General features: G+C 37.0%; 1 long non-coding RNA gene and 1 pseudogene across 1 annotated transcript; one reads left to right on the plus strand and one right to left on the minus strand.

Annotated features, from left to right (window-relative positions):
• Nucleotides 1-923: 923 nt before the first annotated feature.
• On the plus strand, nt 924-6,346 carry LOC139713569 (uncharacterized). Its single transcript, XR_011709646.1, has 3 exons — nt 924-1,048; nt 2,895-2,970; nt 6,235-6,346. It is a non-coding gene; the product is annotated as an uncharacterized lncRNA (long non-coding RNA).
• A 7,034-nt stretch (nt 6,347-13,380) lies between these two features.
• The window catches only part of LOC139713564 (lysoplasmalogenase TMEM86A pseudogene), a 32,667-nt pseudogene continuing 26,114 nt past the window's right edge, over nt 13,381-19,933 (minus strand).

The raw sequence follows: 19,933 nt of genomic DNA on the forward strand, positions 1-19,933 counted from the left end.
ATATACTCCATATTCAATTCTCTTTCAAAATACAATATTCCATTAACAACTAATTACAATTAAATGATTACAACAGAAAATAGAAACAATTGATTTAGAGTATCAAAAGATAAAATAGACCTGCAGTGGTATATACTCGTACATAATATACATAACATAATAATCATTCCTACCAAATTTCAAATCAAGTACTCAAACACTACATAGATTAACAATATACTTTTCTTGTTTTCATGAAATGCCATTTTATAACCTACTTGAAAATATTCGAAAATTATTTCGAAAATAGAGGTTGATTTTTTATTTGATATTTTCGGGGAGCTTGTGGATTTACTGTTTCAGTGAATCTGTCTATGAGACTGTGTATTTTTCAGTAATTATCAATTTTGTTAACTCTTCACATTTTCCTCCTAATTTGTACGAATATTACGCATACAGTACTTTAACAGCTAATAATAATGTAAAATGATGATCATCAACTTGGAAAACTTGCGCAATTGGGAGAGCAAGCCAGCCTGACCTTTCTCGTGGGTCAAAGTTCAAATTGCGGTCCTTCATATTTTATATATTTGATTGAAATATGTGATACAGAATGATGGTCGTAATATTTATCATTTTATACATTGCTTTCTTTTGTTCATCAATCCATTCACGGAACAACCATTCATGTGTCGACAAACGGGCTCTACTTTTTTATTTGTAATTGTCCTTGTCACTTTACGCTGACTCCCGGCCCTCCATCTTAGGTGATTGAAGCTAGAAATTAAGCTTTGGAACAAATGAAGCACGTAATAGTACCGGTATCATCTATTTTTAGATCGGAGTCATTGGCAAACAACGCAACGACCAACCAGTACTTTCCATTCCTACCACAACCGCGCCTTCTCTTCCTCACCCCATCCCCACATATAAATATCGCGCACGTCCTTTGTTAAACAGACCCTTGGAAAACATGACGATATAAAAGCAGCAATCCTCTTCGCAGAGAGTCCATATTACTGGTGTGTTCAGTGGTTGCTGTTCCTTCTACAGAGAACTTGAGTTATAGGTGAGTATTATCGTGAACATCTTGCTTTCTCTTCGTAAAGCCGTATCCACCGAATCAAATCCTTAAAACATGACATTGCGACGTAAAAGTGATAGAATGATAATTCCAAAGCGATTGATTACTGATTAAGTTTAGCGTAAACCCGGAGAATAAAAAGAAATTGCTGTTGAACTGTAGATATATAATATTTTAACCTTTTAGACACGAACTTACTTCATTTTATTTTCAGCTTCGAGCGACATTTGTCAATGAATTCATTATAGAATCAATAGTTTCATTGCTAACAGGAGGCATTTTCTTTTTAAAAGTAGTTAGGAAAAAAATATAATTAGGGTATTACTTACAGTTGGAATAGGAAAGGAAATAAGCCCTGTTGCGCAGGCCCTGCTATAAAAGCTAACTAACAAGAAAGTTGATAAAGAGAATTTGGTAGTTCGTGTGAAAATGACAATACAAGAATTACAAGTTCTCTGTCATTTCTTAGTAGTGTCGATAATGAATTATGATAGCAAGAAAATATCTATTTGGTTTGTAATAGAATATGCAAATGTATTTGCATCTTATATGACAAAATATTTTCCATAACATTTTGCCTATGATTTATCATGCCATTATATCAAGTCAACTGTGTGTGTTTAAGGGTGGGGTGGGATGGAGGTGCTGCATAATCATTTGGTTCATGATGTTACCTTAAGACTACTTCTAACAAATGACAGTAAACTTTAGCCTAAAATTGTCTATCAAATACTCTGAACTTTAAAACGTATGAAAATTCCTTATTGACGCGGACGTTCGTGTCGAAGAAAATTCGGAAAGGGTCAAAAGTGAAACGCTTCTCCTATAGAGGTTGGTTTCAACGTGAAAACCAGGGTATACAGACTTTTACATTGCTGCACCGTGGCATTGTACATTCTTTCATAGTTTTGCTGCACTATGGCATTGTACATGCTTGCATAGTTTTGAATGTTTTTGAAATTATATTATCTGCGCCTATATAATTTTTGCGTGTTGTGAATTTCCACTTTTTAATGTGTTCTATCTGTATCCTTCAGAGAAACAAATTATCAATGGTACATATAGGCCTATTTCAAGGAATTGTGTGCCATTTTTGTAAACGGTCACGTCTTGTCACCAACCCCACTACGTGATTAATGACATAGCTATAAGCATGGGGTCGAGACTCCGAATCTGCTGGCAAGTGATTCAATCCAGCAGCTATTATAGGAAGTGCAGCTACAGCTTAGCGAGGCAGAGGTGCGTGCGGCCCAACTGTCCGGGCGGCGCAAGTGGCCTCGAGCCAGGAAACGTATTGGCCGGTGAAACTGCATATTAGCCACAAGATCATTATCTAACATGTTCCAGCCTGCGCCATCCACTTTGCCATGACCAGTGTGAAATTTCTCCCGGCAATCATCACTGTGACTTGGGCTAATTTTTGCAAGCCCAGACAACATGTTTCAAGGAAGCCTAGGCCAATCCATCATTGATTTGGCGTTTGAGATAATTCAGATAAACATGTTGATTTACCTGATATCTATCAATTATTGGTTGAGATACACAAAAACAGACATTTGCCGTAAAAACACACATAAAATAACTTATTTGTACGACTCTGATAACAAACAATGCAGCCTCCCTAACGGATTCTTGGTGCATGAGCTTATAAGACAGCAGATACATTGTAGGTTTCATGGGGATGTTTCGCTTTATCCCGTGTTCCTCTTTGCCCTAGGGTCGCTATAAAGTAGGTCTCAAATCCGCCTGGTTCGGTCGTAAAATGTGCTTCATATAATATCAAACATTTGCAACGGTATTCTATCATAATATGTTTTCATTCCCAATGTAGGTATCGTCTTTACTCGTGCAGGAGAAAGGAACAGACATGAGGTGCCATTTTGTAGTTGCTGCCATCGTGTGCCTAGGTGAGTTGTGATTATGTTGTTTTCTCTTTGATAAAGTTACAAATAAACAGTCTAGTGTGCTCATGCCTGGAGATTGATGTACACTCATGTTCTTGAGCTTAGCTTGTCTATTATCTACGTGGTATTCGGGTGAAAGAAACGATATCATTAGCAGCTGATTAGAAACATTGAAACAGTTACTGTAGCTTCAATCTATTGATCAGTCCAGCATGTATTTGTGCAAAAAAAAAGAAAAGAAAAAGAATATGATCTCAGTCTTTTGTTAAAGTGAAGGTGTACATAAGTTTTTCAAATTAAATACAATATTTACAGCAACACTAAATTCTCAGAATGGTACAAGTTATATCAATGTTAGGCAAAAAAATGAAATGAATGGATTAGGACGTTACAGAATTGTATATTTCATATGCTTTCAAGAAACAGAAATATTGGTAACAAAGTCTTACAATATGCAAAATACCTGCGCGGTGATTACGTCATCACCTCTCTACTTCCCTTCGGTTTACGCTTTAAATCTCTCTCTCTCTCTCTCCCTCCCGCCTCCCCGCCCCTCTCTCTCTATCTATCAATATAAACTATGTCCACCCAACTCAGAACCCATAAAAAGCAGGCCATAATGAAGTTAAACTTTTCTACATAGTTAAAAAGGAGAGGTGTTCTTTATGAAGAACTTGAAAGCAAGAAATTATTAAGCAGAGGGGTGAAGATTGAGGCACGAGTCTTCTTAATATTTGTCTCCCTCTGTCGCAGGTGCTGATCTGCACTTGGTTTTTTCCGACATGTTTGTTAAAAATGTATATCAGCGGTTGCTATCTTACAGATTTTATTGATATAAGGAGAAACGAAGATTTAAAGATTATGATCACTCCGATTCACTATCAGTGAAAATGTAGACTGTTTCCCTGTGACAGCATCGTCTGCCCGGAAAATAAGTCCATTAAAAATGTTAAAATTTTGATTTCAGTTTTGTTTTAAGTCATCAAATCTGTAATTAGATTTCATAATATAAAACATAAATCCAAAGGTTTGTTCATCTCAAGACCAGTTTTAAAGTTTATATATATATGTATATATAGAAACGTAATAAGAAAATTGGTCTGCTCGGCATCTTGATGATAATAAGTTAACGAATCAGTAGAAGAAGAACGCCGTAAAAAAATAACAATGATCAGACGTGTCTTCATGTCTGTTTCAGAAACGGGTTTGATTAAGATCTTTTGTCACACCATGGGCACTGATGAAGAGTGTGACCTTGCCTTTCAGTATTTGAGAGCTATGCTCCGTTTTTTTAAAATCTGAAAGATCTAGGATTTATTATTTTTTACGGCGTTCTTCTACTGATTCGTTAACTATATATGAAGAGTTTGTTTGCAAAAACCGATAAGTCCATTTTTGAAGATTTTGAAGTACAGTCTCTGTCATAAAGTACAAAATAATACCTTTAAAATGATATATTGGTTACTACATATAAAGGTATATTTTTGAAGTTATGGTCAAAAGAAGCAAAAATTTTCTTATTATTTTCTTTATTTTTCTTGACCTTTAATCGGAAATATCTCCATTTGACAAATATGGACTTATGGGTTTTTGGAAACAAACTCTTCATATTATATATATATATATATATATATATATATATATATAAACAAAAAATTGAAAACTGACCAGAAACAGATACTATATATAGTATATATAGAGTATATATATATATATATAGTGTGTGTGCATTTGTGCCACACACACACACACACACACACACACACAAATTAACCTGACATAAACCCAAAGGATGAAAATCAACTTTGGAATGAATGCGAGGGATCACTGAAGCAATGCAGTTTTTTTTTTTTTTTGTAATATATTTTGAAACCAAGAATGGAATACTTACCAGAAACAAATTCATAATAAATAGTGGAAACTTTGAGCAAAGAAAATGGGTTTTCATCGGGATTCGAACCCTAGCCTCCGGATTACTAGACCGGTGCTCTACCGACTGAGCTATTGTTCACACTAACATGTGTGTGTGGCGCACATACACACACTATAGCTTCTGACCACACGAGCAAAGTGAGTTACGGGTTTGGGAAGAAACAACGAACTAGGGCTTTCAATAGCTCAGTCGGTAGAGCACCGGTCTAGTAATCCGGAGGTCTCGGTTTCGAATCCCGATGAAAACTCATTTTCTTCGCTCACGATATATGTATATATATATATATATATATATATATATATATACAATATATATATACTATATTACTAAATAATGATATTATTCCCATACAGTAACGAATATTTCCACAATGACCATATCTTTTCCGGTTCTGCTCATGTTAAAAAGCTATTCATTATGTGAACAACGACAGACGGTTGATTACTTGATTTAACTACATCTATGAAACCTTTTTTTTTTTTTAAATATAATAATCGATAATAAAATATACAACGGGATTTTTTTCTTCTAAAAGATTACAAAATGTTTGTAATCATACACAATGATTATGATATGAGCATTTTCATTTATTCATGTCGGTTGAAGAATATTGTAAAGTTTGCTCACCATAAATCAGTATCGCCTTATAAACGAATACGAGTATAAATCCATGATTAGAAAATAATCTACTAAACTTTTGTCATTAAAAAATGAATTAGAAGTACATATGATTTGCAATTTCCTAGTTTTAACTTCATGTCGAAAGGATACCGACAGCTATCTCGTAATCATTATGGAAACATAAAGCTATAAGAGATATCTTGACAGGAATGTCAAAGAAGTAAACAAAATTTAAGATCAATTTTTTGGCTAAAAAAGAGAAATAGATGAAAATTTATATTCCCTTTGACCTTAAGAAATCAACGTAACCAGCTACGATAATCTGTCAATTAACATTTTCTTAAACTGTATTTCAAACTGCAAGATTAATATGACGACATAGGGCCTAAACAATGAAAAAACAGTTTTCAGTTTCAGAAACAAATATAATTCATTTTAAAATTATCTAAAAACGCTAGACAACAAACTGAGTATTCAAATCCTATCAAACACAGAATGAATTAGTAACTATTTTTTTTTTTTTGGTATTGATGACATGAATATCAAGATAACAAAGTATGTCATTTCTCTGACTATGTGATCGTCCACTTCTTGGTGTGACTTCCAGAGCAAACTGAAATTTAATTGGAATTGCTTTTATTTTCTTTAACCGAGTGAATATAATGTTATGAAAACCAAGTATTAAATATCAAACATTTTTGTTTATCTTATAGTGCACGTCAGAACAGCGGTGAGTGAAGAGTGTTACAGCTGTTCGTGGGTTGGTGGAATAGGCAATCCTGGATGTGCAGACCCGTTCAATTCTACCGGAGTTAGCACGCCCGACACATGCACCGCTGGGTGTTTGGTAAAGTATCTACCACGGCTTCCCGACGTTTTATAGCAAATAGTTAGCATGAAACATTGCAAGGGAGATTTAAAGGAAACCAAAACCCAAAGAGCAGTAAGGATTGAGTGAAAGCAGCAACATTGATACATGTAGAACACATCAGTGAAAGTGCGAGGAAAATCGACAATCGATGCAAAAGTTATTATTTTCAAAGTTTTGGTGTTGTGATCACTGGATAAAGAGACTAATAGAGTTCATGACGTCATAATGTGGACAACAATGTAAAGAAAATACATGTATAAAGAGAATTCCACAAAACCTGACATTGACATAAAGGTAGTAATTGTTCACCCTGCTTTCTGAAAGCGGTCAGTCAAGTGCTCTTTCATTACGCTAGAAATGTGAAAGCATGTTGAATTTACTATAGTGTTCACAGTCGTAGAATGACTACTCTCTAATGTCCAACATGACTGTCATTGAGAAAGGTTCGCCCTTAAATCACTGGTTTGGAAAGAGAATAAATATCCTCCTCCATGCTGATTAACACAAAGGCCCGAAGTAGGGAAAAAAAGAAACGCACACTCACAAACACACAGAAATACAAACCAAAGGACACTTCCCATTCATCCTTCAAGTAACAACTTAATACAAATCTTCCATCGTGCACAGTAAATAATGTAGTTACTCTGAACTAAACGCCAGTGGTTTAGGAGCCCGCAGGGGCGGATTCAGGAATTCCGTAAAGGGGAGGCGTCTTTACAAAATTAAAGGGGGCGCACATGCCCCCCATGTTTTCTTTTTATTTCTTTTGTTGTAACAAAAAATCAGAGGGAGCGCGCGCCCAGTGCGCCCCCCCCCCCCCGATCCGCCACTAGCCCGTTTGGTGATTACACAGTATACTTAGTAATGCTTCTCATCGAGCGCTTTTTACTGATCAGAACGCTGTTACAACAAAAGCAATAAACGTATATTTTGATTGTGGAGGGAAAAGTTTGACTTTGAGTTTCTTATTAAAAGCCTCTTCTATTTAATATAACATAAAATGTTGGGGTAGAGTGTTCCAGATAAAGGTTTCAGCATACGGGAGTGTGCGTTCCGCTGCTTTAGTGTTTGCTCGTTGGATTTGTCGTTTTCTGAATGGAGATGATTTTTAGAGACTGTAGGAGTGATACAGCTGTAATACAGTGTAGTTTCTAAGTGGGAAAGAACCATAGTGGAGCAATATTTATCATGCATTAAATTATTATAAACCAAAAGGGCTAGTTTGTAGTCAATACGCTCTTATATCAATTTGAGTAAATTACTTTATTAAGAGAGATCTGTTGATATTGGCATTCGTTTTAATCGTAAAAAGCATAAGATGATCCGCTCAAGACTGAACTTTTTAGCATTACTATTATTTTTGCCAGCAGAAAATTTCCATAATCAAGCCTGCTCAAAGAGAGCGCACTGCATTGTGACATGCATCTTCTGTAGACACCTCACATGAGATATGTTTGTCACTTGGAGATTTGCCATCTTGCACAATCTACATGATCTTACTTTGACAACTATAGCATCTGGGCAAAATAAACATCCGTATCTTTATTTGTTAACTTTTTAAAGTGGTTAATCGATACATTAAAGGCTCAATTCTCTTGTTTGGACGTTATTGCTCGATTTTATTTACAACCTGTCTAATTCTCACTCCTTTTATCTCTCTCATTCTCTCCTCTCCTTTCTCTTTTCCATCATCCCGTATTACAGAAGACAATCATAACTAATACTGCGACTGACTCGGTGACCACCGCAACTCGCGGCTGTTGGAGTACCTTACTGCCGTGCAATAGCGAATGTGCTAGTGCGGGTAACTTAAGAACATGTACTTCCTGCTGCACGGGGAATCTGTGCAACGGAGGGAGTGCTCTTTCCGCAAGCTCTGTTGCCATTGCTATCGGCGCAATCGTGACTGCTGTGTTGATGCACTGCGAAAAGTGAGTGCGCAAATCACTATAAGCTGCAGCATGTAGGCCTATTTAATGCTTTTAATTACTTCAACAATTATAGGCCTATCATAACACTTTTATCTTTTTCCGATTACTTTGAGTTGTACTGTGTTTAGCTCTCTATACCATCACTTCAGTCATGATTAATTCACATGCAAAATCCGTGACGATTTCAGTTCAGAGTGTAGGTGTGACATAATTTTAGGGGCCTACTTAACAGTCTTTACATGCATGGTGAAGAGTTATTTTAGTTTTCACTGGTATAATAATACTATGTTGATCAAAACGTTTGATTTAATGATATATATAGATATAGATGAGCAAAGTGAGCATGCAGTGACCGTAAGCTGCAGCATGTAGATCTATATCAATGATTTTAATTACTTTTGAATTTAACATTTAAACCCATCATTACACTTTCGAATATTTTACTACCTTGCGTACTACTGTATTTAGCTCTCTACCTGTACTACAGTCATGACTGATTCACATGCGAAATCCGTGATAATTTCAGTCCGTGCACTTAAAGAATTTGTTCGCAAAAACCGATAAGTCCATATTTGCCAAATGGAGATATTTGCGATTAAAGGTCAAGAAAAATAGAGAGAATGATCAGAAAAATTTTGCTTCTTTTGACCATAACTAAGAAAATGTACCTTTATATGTAATGACCAATATTTTAAAAGGTATTATTTTGTACTTAATGACAGAGACCGTCACTCAAAATCTTCAAAAATGGACTTATCGGTTTTTGCAAACAAACTCTTCACTATTAACCAGAGCCAGTATAGGTGAGACATATAACTACATGGGCCTACATTCATTATGTAATGCATGGTGAAGAGTTGGTTTAGTTTTCACTCGTATAATGATACTATGTTGGGATAGACGTCGGATGTAAGAATAGATGCATCAGATTTTTTTTTTTTTTAATAAACGCATTGATATACTACAGCAAATATGTGAATCTAAAGATAGAATATGTAGTCACCTTATTTATGAAAGTTTGTGATAACTTCTATTCCTGCCCCGACGGCGGTGGTATTAATAGACATGTAAAGTATCTTTATATACGCTGGCAAACCTGTTTTGACCAGTTCTACGTACGGGCAATCTTCCAACATGCCCGATAACAAATCGAGAGTACGTCTGAATAAATTTGTTTCTATTGTGTGTGTCCGTGGGTTCATCAATCGACGAATCAAGATAATATGTTCCCCCTGAAATTATCATGTTATTGTACTTGAACTTACGCCCTCTATGTTACTCAAAGTAGATATTGCTTTACCGGCACGGCCATTCAGTATGTCCGCCATTACTTACACTCAATGTTCTGACCTCGTTCTCGTCATACAGATAAGTCGCTACAATACAATCGAAATGCAATGTGTATTTTGCTTATATTCCACATTGAAATGAAAAAAAAAAAACATGTAGAGGACAGGATGGTAAGGCTATAAAGAAAAAATCCCTAAAAATTAAATTATTTTTCATGATAAATGTATTGTAGTACGAACGCGTAGAAGATTTTCATGTCTGTCCTAAATACTCTCCTGGCAAATATTTGTTGATAGAACCATTAGTTGTTTGGAGTTTTTTGTGTGTTGTTTGTTTTTGCATACAGTGTACTTGTTTTTGAACAATGAAAATGAATTTGCATAACGCATACTAAGAAAGATAAGAGGCTAAGCATTGTAACAAAGATCTTCTGAAATAAATTTTCACTTTGTTATCCTTATACGGGTGGAGGTTTGTTTTGATTTTTGCTTGGTAACTTCATCGTCTTTCTATTACTTTATAATGTACAGTTTGTTTAGTATACTATTACCATTTGATGTCACATTGGAGATCAATCTGAAATGTCCGCTACACGCTAAATCAAATACCTCTTGTTGTGCTGTTCAGATAAATTTATACTATTCAGCTGACGGTCTAAAGGGATGGTATAGTGCTGGTGAAGGTGAGGATTCAGCTCTAACTTTTTGCAAGATACTGGATACCACCTTGTGAAATGTTAACAAACATACAATCTCAAGAGGAATTCAAAGTTTTGGTTTTTTTTTTAAGGAAATTGGTTTCAAAATGGGTGAGATGTTCAAAAACAAAGTGTAAAAAAAGCGATCTCCATAAGGTGGATCCCACTTATAAGATTGCTTTCTTTTGGATATCTCAGCGATTTCAAAACCAATTTTCATTATTTACGCTTGAATTCCTCTTAGAATTATATGCTCTTCCATATTTCATAAGAGGTTTCTCATTAATGAAAGAAGAATATTATTCATAGGGGTGATGGTTCAGGTGTGAGTTTCTTAAGTTTGTCTCCCTCAACAAATCAAATTTGTTAAGAAAAAATCATCATAAAAGACGGAAACCTGGGGGTATTTCATGAAACGCTTCTGGTCTGATATTTTTCTGACAAACTGTTACAAGCTACTAAAATCCTTGCATCTGACTGGCTGAGAGCAAATTTGTCCGACAAATTTGTCGGACAAAATACTTCATGAAATGCCCCCCCCCCCCCAGCTCCATCTCAAACTAAACTGTATCATCCCTTTAAACGCATAATCATAAAAAGAGAAATAACGAATACACACTGAAACACTCAAGGAAACACAGTGAGAAGAATTCACATGCAGACAATGGCAGAGGAGAGAAAAAAAATGTAATAAAATCATGCCAAGCATAGATGCCTAAATTAACTATTATGCTTGTTTTACGTTTTATAGTAACTATGAGATGAAGGCAACAAAGAGCTCCGGAGAAGGAAGACATCCATATAGGCAGAAATGAGACACACACATAACATCACATACACACTAACTCACAAGGTTAAATATTCTATAGTCACTTGACACCTTGTTATAATGAATTATCAATCAATCAATCAATCAATCAATCAATCAATCAATCAATCGATCGATCGATCAGTCGGTCGACCAATCAATCAATCAATCAATCAATCAATCAATCAATCAATCAATCAATCATGTGCAATTCAGTTGTGCTTTATTTGCATCCAACGAAAGGTAATACAGATGCAATGTGTACATTTTTCATACTTTTTTGGCAAAACAATGTTCATATTATTATTATCATCATTATTTTCTTAACATTTTATTAATCATATTGTAAACAATTTGTAAAAAATATAACACACACATTATCTATATATATATATATATATATATATGCATACATATCATATACATACACACATAAATTGTCTAGAGAGGGAATGAAACCCAAATAATCAAGTTAATAAAGTGGGGCCAAAGAACACCATAAAGTTCGCGTGAACACCGATAGTTTGTTCACTTCATGAGATAAGACAATGGCCGAATAGATATAAAGTATACAGATAAGATTTCTAGAATGATTTTGTCATAGATAACCTCTGCTTGACCTGAAAATATGGAAGCTAAAATTTAGAAAAGTATTGATTGCTCATTGCTCGCGTTGAACGTAGTGCAGTAAAAACAAACAAACAAACATACAAAAACAACTCCAACATTTAAAGGAAATAGCATGGTCCGACCTTGCCTTGCTCCATACGATGTAATGCAATCATTGAAATTATTTTACACCATGCAATTAGGTATGATGTACACGTAATAAAGAAAGTGTAATTTCGACGAATTTATTTCGACAAAATTTCGATTTCTGGCCACCATTGACAAGCAGTCAGCGACCAAATCCCCCAATTTTTGATCACCGAGCGGATGCCGAACGGTTGCCCGCCGGTTTCTCACCGCTTGCAATGAATTCGACGATGGTTTGCAAGCGGTAGAAGAGCGCTTTGCGAACGTTGTGCGAGAAAAAAAAAAATCCCCTGATGATGAATAGACAACTACTGGCAGAAAGGTTTGCAATTGGTCGGCAACTGATCCGTGACTTTATGAAGACCCTAGATATTGGGCGCCGATTAGTTGCTGATTTTTGTTTCGAGCTCGTCAAAAATTGCTCCAAGACTACAAATGCGTATAACTGCTCAGGATTTCTACTAGATGTCAATGAGCTAGGAGTCAACCTGGTTCTGCCCAGATAAGTCCAGATGACAGATTATTGTTTGTTCAGGAGGAAGAAAAGGTATGTTGCTCGCTTTATAGGGATTGCTTTACGTGGTCAGGAAATGGTACATGAATGAATGTGGACTCTATACAGTAGCGAACTTCATAGATTTGCGACACGAACGCTATTTAAAGACGACGCAGCCTCCCGGGTTAGACAATGGAAACAAGTGTCTCGCCGTACATGTGCAGAACACCATTTTTTGCCCAGTTAGCGTCGTCTTTGAATAACGCTAGCGTCACAGCTCTAAAGCTCGCTAGTACCTGGCACGTGGACGCGGCATTTGGACGTAGACACTCTACAGTTCTCTCGAAAAAAGTTTTTAGTAGTTATTGTTATACATATAATCTGGTCGGCGACAACTTGGTAGACGGTCGGCATCCAGTCTTTGATTGGCCGGCAATTGGTCGGCAACTGGCTGCCAACCAAAAACCTTCATGCCAAGGACCACAAATTACTGAAGACCAGTCCTAAAGAGGTTGGAACAAGTCGGTGACCGTTTGCCGACCTTTTCACAATTAATCAAAGACCAAGAGACCTTTTGCCAACCAACGGGTTTTCGATGCAGCATCAAAATCCTCCAGCCGACCAAAACCAGCCGCCGACCGGTTGCTGACCGCTAACTAACACTCTCCAACTTCCCAAAGACCTTTTTACGACCTGTCATGCCTATGACAACCAACTGCCGACCACTGATTTCAAATGGTGGGCAACCGGTTATCGTTTTAATATGTGAGACCAGGGCCTTATATCATTTTGGAGGAAAATGGAAAATCCATCGACGTATACCCTCCTGATGAGTTAGTCTGCAGCTTTTTCCAGTACGAGTTAACATATTTAATATATAATGTGGCCCTCGTTTCCAAGTTATTAAAGGAAACATGCAATATTGAGGACCCCGCGCTCTCCCATGTATAGATAATAGGAAATGTTTTTATTGGCGTGGTCCAGCCTTTTCGTGTTACAATATGGGGGTGTGAGGGTATCACAAACTGACTTGAATTGACTAAAACCCTAAACAGGCTTTTGGAAATCTTTGATCATGTTTGGTGGATTAAACTGCACTGTATCCCAGTCCATGACAATGCCCTGTTGGTAGCTCGAAACACTAACTTCGGACTAAAGACTTACTGAAGGCAGTGTCATAACACTTTCTTCTCATTGCCGGAGCTAGCGACTGAGAGAGCAATGCCAAGTTGTGCTGTGTAGTACGTGGACATTATGATAGGCTGTGCGACAGGCAAGGGCGCGTAGAACTTGTTGGCGGCCAAGACGAGGTCAGAGACAGCGAAGAGCAGCGCCCCGAAGAAGGCGGCCATTTTGGCCCACGTCCAGAGATTGTCGAAGAATTGCAACCGTGCTAGGGCGCGCCAGCCCATCACGGTGATCAGTACGGTGTACAAGGCGGCAAAATGCGCCAGATCTTGGGCCATGGCTCCCTCATGCACGAAATTCACGTATCCCGTACCAGCGAGGAATGCGCATGGGAGGAGCAGCGAAACTTTTAGCGGGGTGGCGCCAAATGCGAACGTGTACATCACATGCGCCAGGGCGAAGCAGGCCAGGCCTTGAATAAAGTACTGGTTGATGAATACTAGGAAGCCGTCGCCGACGCACGACAGAATCAAGCCAATCAGAACGGCCATGTGATAACGAGGAGCGACGGGAGGGCCACGCTGGTAGCGCAGACGGATTTCGCTGAGGACGAAGCCACAAAGACAGATGATGGGGAGGCATTTGCAGACGACACCCAAGAGAGATGGCTTGGGCCATACTACAAAATAGAGGGCGGTGCAGGCGAGAAAGGGAATCAGTCTGAGAAAGACAGCCATAACCTGTAAAAGAATCACAGAAATAAAAATTCGTTACCGAGAGAAGTCCAATTATAACTCGGAAGCCAGTTGCCTTGTCAAAATCATCTGCTCATTCATTCATTCATTCATTCACTGCTTCAGCAACAAATATTCTAACAATTTCACGTTCAAACAATGATGAAATTATGCATTTTCATAAGGATTATCGTGAACATTATCATTAGAAAAATAAAAGTTATCACAATACGATTTCTGAGTGCTGTGTATGGCAGAAGACAGTAAAAAAAAATGTAAGAATATATAATTAGGGGTTACTGCATATAATTAAAACACAAATCCGAATAGTGCGCACTGGTAAAGTAAAACACAACGGAAAATGAATACAGATGAAGTTTATCACTAACCTTGTGTGTAGACTTGAATAAAAAATTGTTAAAGAGTGGCATTTTTGTTGTACTATTGGGGAAGTGACTCCAATGTTCTGTGATTGTGTATTGAAAGGTTTGCAGATCGTATGATTGAAAGGAACTAGAAGCCCAAATATCAATACGGACTGAGTGAAAGCAGCTATATTAGTTGAAAAATACGGAAATCGGAAAAAGTTATGCATTTTTATATTTCTGAATAAGGAAACCTCATGTTTTCATTATGGATAACAACAACAACAACAAAATGTAAGAAAAACATAAAAAGAAGTCCACAAAATTTCGTCGACTTGTTACGGACCATGTTAAGGATAACAAAATCCAACCGTTTTTTTTTTTGTTTTTTTGTTGAAAGATATCAAATCCACCCGTTTTTTTTTTGTTTTTTTTTTTGTTGAAAGATATCAGTCAAGTGCTCTTTCACTATGCTAGAAAGGTGAAATTATGTTGAATTACCTTTGATTTCCTTTATATTGTCCACAATGTTGTCATGAAGTGTAGGTCTAATAGTCCCTTTATGCAGCGATGACGGAATCGAAATAAAAAAAAAACTTTTGAATCGATTCTCCGACTTTCCTCAAACTTTCACTGATCAGATTTTGTTCCACTAATATTGCTGTTTTCACTGAATGCACATGCACTATATTAGATATTGACTCTCGTTTTCCTTAAAGTTTCTGCACCAACAGAGGTTTTGCGGTATAAATAAAAGCTCTCTCAATGTTTTTAGGAAGTATGCTTTGATTGCTATTACATAGTTTGAGAACGAACGGTTGGCTTTGTGTGACTTTATGTCGTGATTATAAAACAAACTGCGTCATTACCTTCTTTCGATATCACTTGTGACGGCTGGGGGGGGGGGGGGCTAGACGAGTAATGCGAACTTATACGCCATTGATACTATGATTTTGCCACTTTCGGATTGCAATGAAATTTATGTCGTTCCTCTATTTGGCTAATTGCATTTAATCTATGCCTAACATACATTATACTGCTTTCAGCTTAGACTTTGGGTGTAGGCCTATATTCGCTTTTAAAGGACAACCAATTATGTCGATGTTGTGTATGTTGGTTTGTTTGATAGATACTTTATTTTCTGCAAATCAGTATACATAAGTTACATAATCATGAAAATGCAGGAAATATACAAAGTAAATTCAACGCAAAGTCATTTGACTTGCATAAACCACGATACATACTAAGTACATAATCATGAACATGTAGGACATATGTAAAGTAAATTTAACACAGTCTTTTGACTTGCATAAACAACGATATGAAAGAAAATTAATATACAGTATGCATGTCTATGCAGCAGTGATAAGAATAACATTTATAGTTAAGAAACGATTATGCAGAGGGCCGCCATTATAAGCATTGCTTGAAAAGATGGCCGGCCCGAGGAAAAGATAAGGACGTACTAAATTCGTAACAATATAAATTCTGCTGCGAAGGTAGCAGGGGAAAATAAACTCTGGTGTGTGATGGTGGTGGTGGTGAATGTGTGTGCAGGTGCTTGAGGGTGCACAATAGCAGATAGGCTGGAATTTAGAATAGTGAAATTGGTTTACTGAAAGAGGGGACGATATGCGCTGTTGCTATCAGGAGACCAACATTAGTTACAGGTGTATATAATTTATTTGTTTTAGTTCATATTTGAAATATACTGTAATAAAATGTACTTCTTTAAGTTTGCTTTAAATGAAAACAAGGAGGCACACTGTTTCAACTCCTCAGGAAGAGTGTTCCATGTATCCGGACCTTGATGTCTAATCGACTTTTGAGCAAGTAAAAGCTTCGGATTACTTAAGTGAAAATCATGGGAACGACGGGTAGGGTATGAGTGAATATGGTCATTGGTTACTAGGGTATTATGAAAAAATGGTAATGCATTTCGAGTGAGTATGACTGCGGTTGAGGTGAATATACATTGTATCTTCAAGCGACAAATTCAATATTTTTCTTTGAATGAATAATTCCAACAGTTTCATTTTCCGCATCCGGAAAGCTACACAACCCCCCCCCCAAAAAAAAAAAAAAAAAAAAAAAAAAATCTGTCATTAAAATCTGTCATTGCTGGTGTCATTAACATCAGCAATGACGTCAGCTGAAAGAAACGTTGCAATGCCTATATGTCCTACACGCATTTATATAGTAAAAAAAGATGTGCCAACTCACAACTGCGATCATATACCATACTATGCAATTTATATGGCCTGTAGTCCCTTTTTGACACCATAGTTTCAATCTTGGAGCAATATAGCTACCAGGTTATCGTACTACACGACTATGTAGGCCTATATGAGGTGCTGTTTCATGAAACGGTTACAGCTCGTTATTCCGAAGGTTCGTTATTCCGAAGGCTCTTCAGTCCGAAGATTCGTTATTTCGAAGGTTCGTTATTCCGAATTTCATTTTCGGATCAACAAATCTTCGGAATAACGAACCTTCGGAATAACGCCACAAATGTTCGGATTAACGGACCCTTTTTCATTTTCGGATTAACGAACCACTAGGTATAGGGAATTTGTGTGTTTCGGATTAACGAACCTTCGGAATAGCGAACCTTCGGAATAACGAACCTTCGGAATAACGAACCTTCGGAATAACGAACAGCACCCCATGAAACATATGTTGGTAATCATTGTGAGTTTGCGCATTAGTCAAGCCCTGCTTGAAAGAACACAGTGTCCCACAGTGTGTTCACTATGTGTTTACACTGTGTTTCACATAGTGTCTCATACTGTGGGACACTGTGTTCTTTCCAGCAGGTTAGATTTGGCGCATGAGAAGGCGTTTGCTGTGGTAATTACAGTTGACTCTAGTTTTTGAAGTACCACGAAAAACATCTTCTTTTGTTTTAGGCTAGGAGCTACTGGGTACATCAACGATGGTTACAAATTCGCGATTCGTATTTTGGTGATAGTCAGTGAGTATGAAAAAAAGTACTCCAACTTTAGAGCGTTGTACTGTTTCCTGGTTGTCAATTATGGAGCGTACAATGTTGGTTGTGATGAGGAATTGGTATCTCTTCTTTTTCCAATTGGTACCTAATTGTATTGACAAAAATAATGCCGTGAATGACTGCACAGATTAAAGGGATGGTACAGTTTTGGTGGAGGTGAGAATTGGGCTTTTAACTTTTTGCCAGATACCAAGAAAACACTTATGATATAGTACAGAGCATACCATTTTAAGAGGATTCCAAAGTTTATTTGATGAAAATCGGGTTTGGAATGACTGAAACATCCAAAACCAAGTAAAACAAAGCAATCGTAATAAGGTGTCGATCCCACACTTTATTAGAATTGCTCTTTTTTGGATATCTCAGCTATTTCAAAACCAATTTTCATCAAATAAATGTTGAATTCCTCTTTCATATTTTATAAGAGGTTTCTCATTATCTCACCAAAAAATGTTAGAAACCTGAAATTAGGTCTCAACCAAAACTGTACGATCCCTTTAACTTTAAAGATAACAATGACAGGTTTTAATTGACTTCTATTAGTTTTGAGTGTTATCGTGAATGAACATTGAATGTTACAATGAAACGGATGAGATTTTGGATGAGAAGACATGGTGTGTCGCTGCGAGCTATGTTTCGAATAGGAACAGGGCAAATTGGAGTGTGTGGAATGGCCTTTGTCCGAGTGACCAGGTTATTTAACAGGTGGTCATGTCTAGGGACCATTTGTTGAAACGCACTGTACAGTTAAAGGGAACCCAAACCCAAAGATCGATGTGGATTGAGTGAAAGCAGCATCATTAGTAGAACACATCAGTGAAAGTTTGAGGAAAATCGGACAATCGATGCAAAAGTTACGAATTTTTAAAGCTTTGGTGTTGGGACCGCTGGATGAGGAGACTACAAGAGGTTATGCCGTATGAGTGGACAGCAATGTAAAGAAAATATAAAGGAAATTCCACAAAAATTAATTGTTCATGAAAATTACATATATCAACTTGATATTGACATAATATTATGTTAAGGGTAGCAATTATTCCACCTGCTTTCTGAAAGCGGTTAGTCAAGTGCTCTTTCATAATGCTAGAAAAGATAATATTTGTGGAATTTTCTTTATATTTTTCTTTATATTGTTGTCCACTCATAACCTCTAGTAGTCTCCTCATCCAGCGGTTCGAACACCAAAACTTTAAAAATTCATAACTTTTGCATCGATTGTCTGATTTTCCTCAAACTTTCACTGATGTGTTCTACGAATGTTGTTGCTTTTATTAAATCCACATTGATCTTTGGGTTTGAGTTCCCTTTAAAGGATTTCTTATAAACCTACATCAGCTGAAGCCATAATAAGGTGGTTGTCATGTTGGACATAAGTGTAGGATTGTCCGAGTGCATTGGTGATATCTGCAGTACACACCTTGTGAAAGAAATCATGTTTTTTTTTAGCACTGCGGGTTTCTAAGACAAATCATGGGTGTGGAAAAAATTCCAGACAGCATTGAGTCGGCAGCTGTGTCTGTGTCTTGAATGCTGTGCTCAAAATAACAATGAGTTCAGCAACCAAACATAATTCTTATAAAACATGATTTTCATACAAACACACCAGCATGAACAATGCAGTCACACGAAGTATACACACACGCTGTAAAACGTACTTTTGGACAGAGTCATATAGCAAACAGTGGGGTCTTACGTGAAGTGCCCATTGTTGTCAAGGCAAACATTAAACCCATTTCTATAGAATTATTAACATTTAAGAGAAAAAGAAAAGGCGAAACGATAAAAAGCAATCATAATTCATATTATGACAGCAAATAGGGCCTACGTGCAATTGACATACCATGCTTGAAACCTCTGACAGAGTAGGGCTGTTCGAGATTGGTAAATACATCAAAGAGCGGTAGCAGCGCCAAAAAAAGGCAGTGTAGGCTACGCACTGTGCACGATATGATGGAAGGTATACTATGACTTCATTATATAGTGTAACAGACTTGGACGAAAAGATTGGACCTTGACCGTTCTATTATGTACATTGCAGTCAGAAGAACGTATCTAGCGCTACACTGAACGTGGGCCATGACACTATAATTAAAAGAATAGTATCTAATTGTAGATTCACCATTCAGTCGTGTACAAAGAGCACGATATTTAAGATGATGATATCAACAGTTAATGATCGTTGATCGTTTATTACTAGTGTACGATCAACGATCATTATGCTGCCGGTAAAATATGCTCGCCATACATATGCATAATGTACACAGCTGTACCTCGATACTGTACTTCATTCTGTTCCATGGCTCGGTTCCAGACCTGTTTTCGGTTT

This window comes from Diadema antillarum, unplaced genomic scaffold (assembly GCF_040938485.1).
Source record: "Diadema antillarum isolate AM-2024a unplaced genomic scaffold, OU_Dant_1.0 seq00002003_RagTag, whole genome shotgun sequence".
NCBI lineage: Eukaryota > Metazoa > Echinodermata > Echinoidea > Diadematoida > Diadematidae > Diadema > Diadema antillarum.